This window comes from Hylobates moloch, unplaced genomic scaffold (genome assembly GCF_009828535.3).
Source record: "Hylobates moloch isolate HMO894 unplaced genomic scaffold, HMol_V3 SCAFFOLD_22, whole genome shotgun sequence".
Taxonomy (NCBI): Eukaryota; Metazoa; Chordata; class Mammalia; order Primates; family Hylobatidae; genus Hylobates; species Hylobates moloch.
The window spans coordinates 28,591,060-28,603,848 of NW_026652297.1; positions in this window are offsets into that span (position 1 = coordinate 28,591,060).

Below are 12,789 nucleotides of genomic sequence, written 5' to 3' on the forward strand. Positions count from 1 at the left end.
TTTTGTATTTTTAGTACAGACAGGGTTTCACCGTGTTAGCCGTGATGGTCTCAATCTCTTGACTTTGTGATCTGCCTGCCTCGGCCTCCCAAAGTGCTGGGATTACAGGCATGAGCCACCACGCCCAGCCATCAATAGTTCATTTTTATAGCTGCATAGTTTTACATTGCATGGCTATACTATAACTTGTCTATCCATTGATCTATTACTATTAATTTAGGTTGCTTCAAATTTTGAGTATGACAAAGATTATTTGCATATTTGTATACGTGTTTTTATATGGATGTGTATTTTCTATTTCATATTAATATTTTTAGAATGATTGGGTCACGCAATAAATGAACAGTTAAACTTTAAAGAAACTGCCAAAAATTCTCCAGAGTGGTTGCATCATTTTACATTCTCACCAGCAGTGAAGGAGAGTTCCGTTCTTCCAAATCCTCACCAACACTTGGTAAGATCAGTCCTTTTAATTTTAGCTATTCTAGTGGGTGTGTAGTGGTATCTTTCTGTGGTTTTAATTTGCATTTTCCTGATCACTAATAATACTGAGCATATATTCCTCCTTTATTTGTCCTTCACATATCTTCTTTGGTGACGTGTCTATTCAAATAGTTTGTCCATTATTATATTGAGTTGTGGTTTTCTTATTGGGAATGGAGAGTTTTAAGAATATATATGGCCGGGCGCGGTGGCTCACGCTTGTAATCCCAGCACTTTGGGAGGCCGAGGCGGGCGGATCACGAGGTCAGGAGATCGAGACCACAGTGAAACCCCATCAAAAATTAGCCGGGCGTGGTGGCGGGCGCCTGTAGTCCCAGCTACTCGGAGAGGCTGAGGCAGGAGAATGGCGTGAACTCGGGAGGCAGAGCTTGCAGTGAGCCGAGATTGCGCCACTGCACTCCAGCCTGGGCGACAGCGAGACTCCGTCTAAAAAAGAATATATATATATATATAGTTCTAGTATACGTGTATAATATATGCATATAGCAGTATCATGATTGTTAACTTATACCCTGTGGGAAACAACTTTATCAACTAGGGTATAGTACTTATGTACAATTTGTTTTGCCTTTGATGTTGTGGAGTCCACCCATTTTCAGGTTTGTTAGGGTAGTGCCTCCCCCAACCCCCTTCAGTGAGGTGAATATGTATGTATGTATATATATATGTGTGTATGTGTGTGTGTATTCTATGTGCATCCTTCATCAGATATATGCTTTGCAGATATTTGCTTGCTATCTGTGTTTGCTGTTTTTATTTTCTTGGCAGGGTCTTTTGAGGAGCAGATTGATTTGTTCTTGGGTCTTAATTTATAGAGATTACTGAGTGACAACACAGATAGGTCAATGCCATTGAGAGAAAAGTTTAATGTTACTCATAGTTTCCTTAGAAATGATAGGCACAGTATAAAATGCTGGCCACAGGTGAAGCACCAGTGTCAGTTAGGAAAGAAGCAAGGGGAAGGCACAGGTCACAGAACTTATTGGGGTCTCTATTGGAAAGGCAAAGTAGGGCAGGGGAAAAAGCTTAGGATCAGCTCCAGCAGGCTTTAGGGTACAGGGTTGTCCCTAGTTGTTTGGTACCTTGCCCTGGGTTGATTTAGGGCAGGGGAAATACTGACTTGGTGTGTGAGAATTAGATAAAGGAGGTGATTGGGGGTATGAACTCTGGATTGGTTAGTTATTTAATAATATATGAAAGGTAGACTTACCAACAAGTTATTTACTCTCTCTGGGAATGAACTAGCCCTCGCAGGGGCAGTCTTTCCCTAGGCAGCAAGATCCTCCCCAAAATGTCAAAACATTATAAAATACACAAAATAAAAGTTGTGATTAATACACAGATGTTGGCTGGGCACACTGGCTCACACCTGTAATCCCAGCACTTTGGGAGGCCAAGGTGAGCAGATCACTTGAGCCCAGGAGTTTGAAATCAGTCTGGGAAATATGGCAAGACCTCATCTCTATAAAAAATACAAAAATTATCTGGGTGTGTTGGTGTGCACTTGTGGTCCCAGCTACTTGGGAGGCTGAGCTGAGAGGATCGCTTGAGCCCAGGAGTTAAAGGCTGCAGTGAGCTGTGATTGTGCCACTGCACTCCAGCCTGGGTGACATAGTAAGACCTTGTCTTGAGAATAAATAAATAATATACAGATGTTTTTACATTTAGATAAAGTCCAATTTATCAACTTTTCTTTTGTGTATACTCTTCTTTTTGTTCTAGATAAGAAATAATTGCCTCACTCCATGCCACAAAGATATTCATTCTCCTATGGTTTTGTCTAGAAGTTTTGTAGCTTTACGTTTTACATTTTAAATCTATGATCCATCTTGAATTTACTTGTGTGTGTGGTTTGAGATACATATTGAAGTTCTTGTTCTTTTTTGCTTATGAATATATAATGATTCCAGCACCATTTATTGAAAAGGCTAGCCTTTCCTGACTTTCTTGACTTGCCTTTGTACTTTTGTCAAAAGTTAATTGTACACATATCTGTGGGTCTATTTCTGAGCTCTATTCTGTCTTACTGATCCGTTTGTCTATCTTTGCACCCATACTACACTGTTTTATTTGTTGTAGTCTTATACTAAGTCTTGAAATCATTTAGTTTTGTCCTCTGACTTTGTTCAATCATTTTCAAATTGGTTCCTAGAGAAGATCAATACAATTGATAAAATTCTAGTCAGACTGATCAGGAAAAAATGGAGTAGACACAAAACTACCAATATCAGGTGTGAAAGAGTTGATTCTACAGATACTAAATTTGACCACTTTGATGAAATGGACACATTTCTTGAAAGACACAAGCTATCAGTGCTTACTCAAAAAGAAATAGTTAACTTGAATAGCTCTACATCTAACAAAGAAATTTGTGATTAAAAACCTCAAAAAGAAAACTCCAGGCTATTGTTTTGGCTATTGTCCTGTCTATTTTAGATCTTTTGCATTTCTATAGGAATTTTTGAGTAAGTTTATCAATTTCAACAGAAACCTACTAGAATTTTGAAATTTTGATTGGCATTTCATTGAATGTATAGATAAATTTAGGAATAATTCACAGCTTAACAATATTGGGTCTTCTGATCCATACACAAGGTATGGCTCTCCATTGATTTAGATCTTCTTTCTTTCTCTTCAATGTTCTGTAGTTATTTTTCTTTTCACTATCCTCAATCACAATGGGAATGTGTTCTGTACTTTTTAGTGTACAGACCTTGCATATCTTTGTCAGCTATTACCTAAATATTTTAATACTTTTAATGCTATTGTAAAAGGTATTAATTTTTTCTATTTCTAATTATTCCTTAGTGTTATGTAGAAACAGAATTAATTTTTCTATGTTGATCTTGTATCCTGAAGCTTTACTATAATCATATATTAGTTGTAGTCAGTTGTTTTTGTAGAGATTATCAGATTTTCTACATAGATGATTATGTGGTTACAAATAAAGACAGTTTTGTTTTTGTTCTTTCCAATCTGGAGGCTTTTATTTATTTGTTTTTTTTTTCCTGATTAAACTAGATGAAACTCTCTATAGAATGTTGAATAGAAGTGGTGAGAGTAGAAATCTTTGCTTTGTTCTTTTTTTTTTTTTTTGAGACGGAGTCTCGCTCTGTCACCCAGTCTGGAGTGCCGTGGCGCGATTTTGGCTCACTGCAAGCTCTGCCTCCTGGGTCCACGCCATTCTCCTGCCTCAGCCTCTCCGAGTAGCTGGGACTACAGGCGCCCGCCACCAGGCCCAGCTAATTTTTTGTATTTTTAGTAGAGACGGGGTTTCACTGTGGTCTCGATCTCCTGACCTTGTGATCCGCCCGCCTTGGCCTCCGAAAGTGCTGGGATTACAAGCGTGAGCCACCGTGCCCGGCCTTTGCCTTGTTCTTGATCCTTAGGTGTAAAATAATCAATGATGTTAGCTATGGTCTTTTAAAAATAGATGTATTATATCAAGTTTCTTCTAATCCTAGTGCTGCAAGAGTTTATTTCAGGAATTGATGTTGAATTTTAACAAATTTTTTTTCTGTGCTAATGGAGATCATCATATGATTTTTATTTTTTAGTTTATAAATATGGTGAATTAAATAGATTGATTTTGAATGTTGAAACACTGATGGATTATGATGTATTGTCTTTTTAATATATTGTTGAACATGCTTGCCAAAATTTTTTTGTTATAATTTTACATCAAAGGTCATGAAGGATATTGGCCTGTAGATTTCTCTTGTAATGTTTTTGTCTGGCTTTAGTATTAGGGTTATGCAGCCTCATAGAATACATTGGGAAGTATTCCCTTCTCTTGAATTTTCTGTAAGAGTTGGTGTAGAATTGGTACTAATTCTTCTGATATATTTGAGAGAATTAACCAATGTAGCCATCTGAGCCTGGTGTTGTCTTTTGGAGAAGGTTTGAAATTATAAATTAGATTTCTTTGTTAGACATAGAGCTATAAAGATTAAATGTTTCTTCTGAGTAAGTATTGATAGCTTGTGTCTTTTAAGAAATGTGTCAGTTTTATCTAAGTGGTCACATTTAATATCTGTAGAATCAACACTTTCATACCTGATATTGGTAATTTTGTATGTCTTCCATTTTTTTCCTGTCAGTCTAGCTAGAGTTTTATCCATTATTGATCCTTTCAAAGAACCAATTTTTTTGTTTGTTTGTATTATTGATTTGGTATAAGTAGATCTATTTCATTGTTTTCTGCTTTGATCTTTATTATTTCCTTTGTTGTGCTTACTTCGGAATTAATTTACTCTTCCTTTTCTAGTTTCCTTAAGGAGAAAGCTGAGGTAATTGAATTCAGGCTTTTTTTCTAATATAGATATTTAGTGATATAAATTTCCCTTTAAGGATGGTGTCAGGGAAGGTGGTGGAGTAGGATGTGCCAGGAATCTGTCTCTCCACCTGGACAATAGTACAGCAGAAACTGTAAGAGGTAAGTGTTTTTGGACCTCTAGGGTTTATTTGAATGTTTGCCACTTCTGGGTGAAGACCTGGGGTAGTAAATTGCAGCAATTTTGGTCACTTTTAACCAACAGTACAGTGGCAGATACCTATTCTCCTTCCATTCCCAACCCTGTGGCAGCTGCTGAGGAATGGCAACTTGTGGTTTTGGTGCTGCTTGTGTTATCCACAGTAGGTAATAAGGACTTTGTTCCCCAAATATTGGGGTTTTGTTTTATGGTTTTGAATTGTTGCTCTAATGGATGAGGTATGGGCATGGAGGCTGGATGCCATTGTTCTAACCTCCATGGGCTGACGTGTTTTCCAGGATATTGAAAGGTCTGAGCCTGTTCTTTGGACAATCAAAGGCAACTCTGCATATGGAGAACGTTAGAAGGTAACTGCTTATGCCCGGAAAAAGACACAGATGCAGTAAAAACCTGATGAAAGCTTAAGCTTTTACTTTAAGCTGACCCAGGCATAGAGCCATGCTACAACAATCAGAAAAAGAGCAAAATCTGAAGGAGGAGAATCTAATTTCCATAGTTATTACATTATAAGATTCAAACTTGCAGTTTACACCAAAAAAAAAAAAAAATCACAAAGAAACAGGAAAGTATGGTCCACTTAAGGGAAAAAGATAAGTTGATATAACTGTACCTGAGGAAGCCCAGATATCAGACTTACTAGACAAAGACTTTAAAACAACTGTCTTAAAAATGCTGCAAGAGCTAGTGGAGGATATGGAAAGAGCTCTAGGCACAGAATTTTGTATGTTATTGAAGTTAAATTGGTCGAAAGTCCAATTAGATTGTTATAACTTTAGGATGTTAAAGGTGAGCCCCATGGTAACCACAAAGAAAATGCTGAAAACCAAAACGTTTCACTACAAAAAATTAAATAATCACAAGACAGTAATAAATGAAGAACAAAAAGCTATATGGCAAATAGTAAACATATGGCAAAATGGCAGAAGTTTCTCCTTATCAGTAATTATTTTAAAATGCAAAGGATTAAACTCCCTAATACAAAGACAAAGACTGGCACAGTGACCCCCTCCCTCACAAAAATGAGATGATCTAATTATATTCTGTCTACAAGAGACTTACTTTACATCCAAATACACAAGTAGATTGAAAATGAAATGATAGAAAAAGATATTTCATGCACATAGTGACTAAAAGAGAGCTGAAGCAGCTACACTAATTTTAGACAAAATAGGCCTAACTTCAAAAAAGTTCAGAGGACAAAGAAGGATATTATATATTAATAAAAAATTCAATACAGAAATATGATATAGTAATTTAAACATTTACATACATGAAGCTTGAATTACTGTTGTTGCCTGTGCTTTTGGTGTAATATTTCTAGACTTGTTGCCAAATCCAGTGTCATGAAGATTTTCTCCAGTGTTTTAAGAGTTTTACAGTTTTAGCTCTTATGTTTAAATCTTTGATTCATTCTGAGTTAATTTTTATACAGCATAAGATAAGAGCTCAATTTTATTGTTTTGCATACTGATATCCTGTTTTCCAGCATCATTTGTTGAAAAGATTGTCTTCCTCACTGAATAGTCATGTTATCCTTACCAAAAACTGTAAGGTTAGCCAAGAGAAAGGATGAGAGAGAGATCCAAGGTTAGGCGAGGAAGTTTATTAACCTGCTGGCTGTTCCACCACAGACAGAGGAGGCAACACTAAGCTTACAGAATGAGGGATTTATATTGGGGAGGGGAGTTTGAGGGAGTTCTTTGGTATGGCCACATCCCGGGGTTGTTTCCTGGTTAATTTTGCCACATATCACCTTGTGACGTTTATTACAGGAAGGTGTGGGTAAAGTTGGTTTATGCTTCCCATAACCTTCCCCTGTCCAGTCCAGATGGTTTGTAATTGGGGTTTGCTTATTGCAGCAAGGTCTGATAAGTGAAGTCTGCTGGCTTCACCATGGCACCTAGACAAGGGTTTAGAAATGTAAAGAGGCTTGGGGGAAGGGTGAGCAGCACCAAGAAGCTTTCTTGGGGCAATTTGTCTCTAACAAAAATCAACTGACCATATTTGAGGATTTATTTCTGGTCTCTATTCTATAATATTTCATTGGTCTATATGTCTGTCTTTATGCCAGTGCTATACTGTTCTGGTTACTGTAGCTTTATTGATAATGTTATTCAAGTTTTCTATGCACTTTCTGATTTTTTGTCTACTTGTTCTATCAGTTATTGAGAGAGGGATATTGAAATCTGCAATGATAATTGTGTATTTGCTCATGTATCCTTGATGTTCTATTAGTTTTTGCTTCATGCATTTTTAAGCAATGTTAGGAAGAGCATAAACATTTAGGATTATTACACTCTCCTGATGAATTGACCGCTTTATTATTGTGAAATTACTTTCTTTATCTCTGGTAATAATTTTTGATTTGAAATGTACTTTTTCTGAGATTGATGTAGTAGTCAACTTTTTAAAATTAGTGTTTGCATGGTGTAACACTTTTAATTTTAATCTATTTGTGTCTATATTTAAATCACATCTCTCCCATTCATTTATGTATGCAATTACTTATTAATATTAGTATGGACTCATGGGTATTTATTTTATAATTTGGGTTATAATATAATGATACCTAATTTATTTTTTTGCTCAAAATAACATGCAAACAGTCTTGTTGGTAGAATATTTTTTCTTTCTTTTTTTTTTTCACCTAACTCACCCATAGCAAAATATTTTTAAAGATATTTTTTCTCCCTCCCCTTCTTAGGAGACTTCCATAATATGTATGTTAGTCCAACTAAATTTGTTCAGCTGATACTCTTCCCTGTTTTTCTCTCTGTGTTCCCTTTTGTATCGTTTCTATTGCTATGTTTTCAAGTTCTTTTCTCTTTTCTTCTGCAGTGTCTCATCTGCCATTATTCCCATACAACATTATTTTACAATCTCTGATGTAGTTTTAACTTCTAAACATTGCACCTGTGTCTTTATTTACTTTCCATATTTCTACTTAACTTGTTAATACTATTATATTTTATATTTGTTTTAATGCCCTTGTATTCTAACATCTTTGTCAGTTCTGGGTTGGTTTTTATGGATTGAATTTTTTCTTTATAAGGCATTTTTTTTTGGCTTCTTTGCATGCCTGGTAATTTTTTATTGGGTTCTAGACATTGTGAATTTTATTTGTTAGATGCTAGATGTTTTTGTATTCTTATAAATATTTTTAACCCTTGTTCAGGCACACAGCTGAGATACTTGGAAATATTTTGATTCATTTGGTGTCTTGCTGTTTAAGATTTGGTAAGTGGTACAAGAGCAGTGTTTGGTTTAGGGGTATATTAGTCTGTTCTCACACTACTATACAGACACTGCCGGAGACTGGGTAATTTATAAACAAAGGAGGTTTAATCCACTCACAGTTCTGCATGGCTGGTGAGGCCTCAGGAAACTTACAATCATGGCAGACTGGGAAAAGACATGTTTTACATGGTGGCAGGTGAGAAAGCATGTGTAAGGACAGGAAAAACTACCATTTATAAAACCATCAGATCTTGTGAGAATTCACTCACTATCATGATAACAGCATGGGGGAGACTGCCCCTATAATTCAATCACTTCTGTCCTTCAACATGTAGTGATTACAACTCAAGATGAGATTTGGGTGGGGACACAAAGCCTAAACATATCAAGGGCTAATTATTTCATACTACTGAAGCAAGACCCTTTCGGGAGCTGTACCCAATGCTCTGTGAATTATGAGATTCTCTAGTCTAGCTGTTGAAAATAGCCAATATTCTTGGCTTCATGTGAATGCCAAAAACTTTTTTCCTGGTCCTTTTGGATGGTTCTTTCCCTGGTCTCATGTTCTGACTAGTATTCTGCTGAAAACCCAAGTGGGACTCTGCAGATATCCATGGTTCTTTCCATGTGCATCTCTCTCTTTTCTGATAGTTTATCCTATGAATTCTAACTACCTTAGTCTTTCAGCTCCATTTCCTCAATTCAGGGACTGCTTTAAGCTCCTTATAAGTTACTCTCCTTCCTATTCCCTGGCTTGGAAACCTTCTCAAGGCAATATATTGGGGGCAATGGCAGGGTTCATCTCCTTTGTTTATCATCTTTCAGGGATCATTGCCCTTCATTACCTGATGTGCAGTTTCTTGAAAATTTTTGTTACATATGTTTTGTCTTTTTTTTGTTTTGTTTTGTTTTGTTTACTTTGGTTTGCTTGTTTCAGGCAGGAGGGTAAATCTGATCCTTGTTACTATATCTTGGATAGAAGTTGAACACCATTTGTTAAATATTGACATTTAATACAGAATTTTAGAAGATATACTGCAAGCAAACAAAAACCATCTGGGATTTCTTTTAGCCCTTAGGTCGTTAGTTTGTGATCTCTGAGATAGTCAGTCACATGGACAGGCAAAAATGGCACTTTTAATTGAATGTAGTAAGAGCCATGATAAAAGTTGCTATGGGAGTTCAATAGTTGAGGCTCTAACCCCACCCTAGGTATGAGGAAGCCTTAATGACTGCACACATATTATTTGATAAAGAAGGCATGTTGGGAGGAGACGATAGCTCAGGTCAGAGGTTCACCATGGATAAAAACATATTGGTGTGGAATCACATGGCATGAAGTAAGAACTACAATCAGTTTGATTTTATCAAAGAATAATAAGCAAGTGTTCAAGTGAGAGTTCTCCAGAAAGACAGAACCAATAGGATATATGAGAGGGGATTTACTAGGGGAATTGACTCACAAAATCACAGGAGGCAGAGAAGTCCCATGATAGGCCCTCTGAAAGCTGGAGAACCAGAGAAGGCAGAAGTGTGTCCCAGTTCATTTCCTGAAGCCTCAGAACTAGGGAAGTTGATGGTGCAGCTTCCACTTTGAGGCTGAAGGCCTGAGAGCCCTAGTTAAGCCATTGGTGCAGGTCCTAGAGTCCAAAAGCCAAAAAATCTGGAGTATGATATTCAAAGTCAGGAGGAAAAAAAAGTCATATTGTTTGGGAAGGGAGAGAGGGAGTAGAGAGAAAATCCATCCTCTTCCTTCTGTTTGTCCCAACTGGGTCCCCAGATTGGATGGTGCCTGCTCACACTGAGGGCAGGTCTTCCTCTCTCAGTCCACTGTCTCATAGGCCAATCTCTTCTGGAAACACCGTCACAGACACAGCCAGAAACAATGCTTCAGCAGCCATCCAGGTGATCCTTCAATCCAGTCAAATTGACACCTAAAATTAACCATTGCATCAAGGTAGAAATGGTGGGTAAGACTGGAGAAATGGGCGGCTAGCTCATGAACAGCCTTATCTGTCATGCTAACACATTTAGCCTTAGTCTTATAAATAATGGAGAACTTCTGAAGGTCCTCCTATGAAGCAGGAGTGCGACATTAGAGACATCACCCTATAATGGGGAGGATGGCGTTGAGGGGCAAAGACTGACCTTCGGAAGATAAGTTGGGAGGTCGTTACCTTTGTCCTAGGAAGAGAGTCTGGGGCCTTACTATAATATGGGGTTAGGGGTGGACATTAGGGAGAGAGATGAGAATTATTTAAGATGTAAAAATGTCAGGACATTTTTGTCTCTGGTCTCTACTTACTGTGTGTGAGGGAATGTGGGAGAGGGTGTGGGGATAAAATAAGTTCCAGTCCTTTGGCTAGAATAACCACATGAAAAATGCTGGAAGGAAATGTTATGAGCTGCGATGGGGAGGAACAGTTCTGGGGCAGGGAGAGTTCAGGAAGTGCTGAGCTTGAGGTGGCTGTGAGAAGATGCTCTTTTTGATGCTTATTCTCTCTCTCTCATTTGTGCCTGCCCCACTGGTGGGACAAAAAACGTAAGAGAATTTAATACCTGATTGAGATGTTTTCTCAAAATCAGATTCCCACTCACAAAACTGTGATTCTTGGTCCATTTATCAACAGCCTCTGATAATTTGGGGGAAGCCATTTAGGGCTGCTGTATTAGGTTGTGTACATTGTCTGTGGTTCTGCTGTATAGCCACCATTCGTATCATAATAAAATGAATGACGCTCCCTGGAATTGGTCTGCATGTGCCCTGGGCAGCTGTATGTGGGGTGTATTGTTGTGTTATAGAAAGAGCCTGATCTTGACGCTTAATGGACCATTTCCACATTGGGTGACCTAGGTCAAGTCACTTAACTTTTATGATCCTCTCTTTCCTTGTTTGTACTGTGAGCCACCTTATAGAGGTGGCTGTGAGAATTAAACAGGTTACAAATTTAAAAAGCATTAGTTGTTATTCATATTTTATCCCACCTTTTAAATCTATTTGCTAACATTGAGGAAGTTGGGTGACAAGCTTTGGATGACACATTTGCTCCATGGCAATGGTGGCTATGGCTAGAGGAAAATAGAAGAAAGACAAAATCAAGATTCAGGACTTGAGGACCGAGAGGGTGCAACAATATCTTTCATATCTTTCTGCTGTTTGGCTCCCCTTCTCCAACCATCTGATTCCTGTATCATCCTAAAGCTTTGTAAGGGGCTTGGGCTGGGTATAAAAATGAGAAGTAAGGGCTTGAGCAGTGGTTTTTAATCTTGGATGCACACTAAAATCACATGAGAGTGCTAAAAAATACTGATGTCTGAGTACTATCCCAAGGGTTTGTGCCATAATTTACCTGGGGTATGACTTGAGTTTTTGAATTTTTTTTTTTAATTTTTAGTTTATTTTTGAGATGAAGTCTTGCACTGTTGCCCGGGCTGGAGTGCAATGGTGTGATCTCGGCTCACTGCAACTTCTGTCTCCCAGGTTCAAGCGATTCTCCTGCCTCAGCCTCATGAGTAGCTGGGATTACAGGCACCCACCACCATGCTGGCTAATTTTTTGTATTTTTAGTAGAGACAGGGTTTCACTATGTTGGCCAGGCTGGTCTCGAACTCCTGACCTCATGATCCGCCTACCTCAGTGCTGGGATTACAGGTGGGAGCCGCTGTGCCTGGCCGCTTTTGAATTTTCTAATGCTCCCTTGCTTCCAATGTGCATCTGGGATTGAAGAACCACTACTTTAGCCTTTTCATGTCACTGATATAGTTGGAGGCCAGGATTACAGTCTGTGCTGGGGGCAAGGGAGGGTTTTCTTTGTTCTCTTTTTGTTTTGAGATTAGTGTTTGTTATTTGGGTGAGCTGGGCTGAAACACAGATATAAAGATCAGCATGGGGCTGGTGAGATTGGCTTTCTAATCTCTGAGCTTTTTGTTGTTTTTATGGTCTTGTTATGAGAAAAATGTTGAAATTTACTTATGAAATAAATCCATAAATAAAAAGATACTCTATGTTTTCAAGAAGAATGAAATTGGCAGCTTATGTCTCCCTTTCTGCTTTAAGGGTAACTAAAAGCATTACCATGTTAAAATTTATTGGGTTCGGAAGGAGACAAGAGGTCAGTATGAGGATAAAATAGCATCTTGCCAGACCCAGCAAATAACAGTAGAGGACACATTTCAATTTGAATTGAAGATAAATGAGGGATACAGTTTTAAGTGTGTCTCATGCGTGATTTGGAACATACATGTACTAAAAAATTATTTGTTTGTCTTAAATTCAAATTTAACTACATGCCCTGCCTTTTTTTTTCTGGCAAGCCGAGGGTAAAACTACTCAGTGAAGCTGAGAGAAGAACCTGAAGTAAGTCAGGGTGAGCTGCTCTAGGAATCAAAAGTCATGGTTTGACTATAATCATAAATGGGTTGCCATTGGCTTAAGTTCTTGGGATTAGTCTGGCTTTGAGAGAAAGAATTGAAAACTAAGTAGCCCACAAAGCTGTTTTAATAATATGATCTCTTACATGGATATAACACATATGCTTTTCCAAAGTGCTTTCAC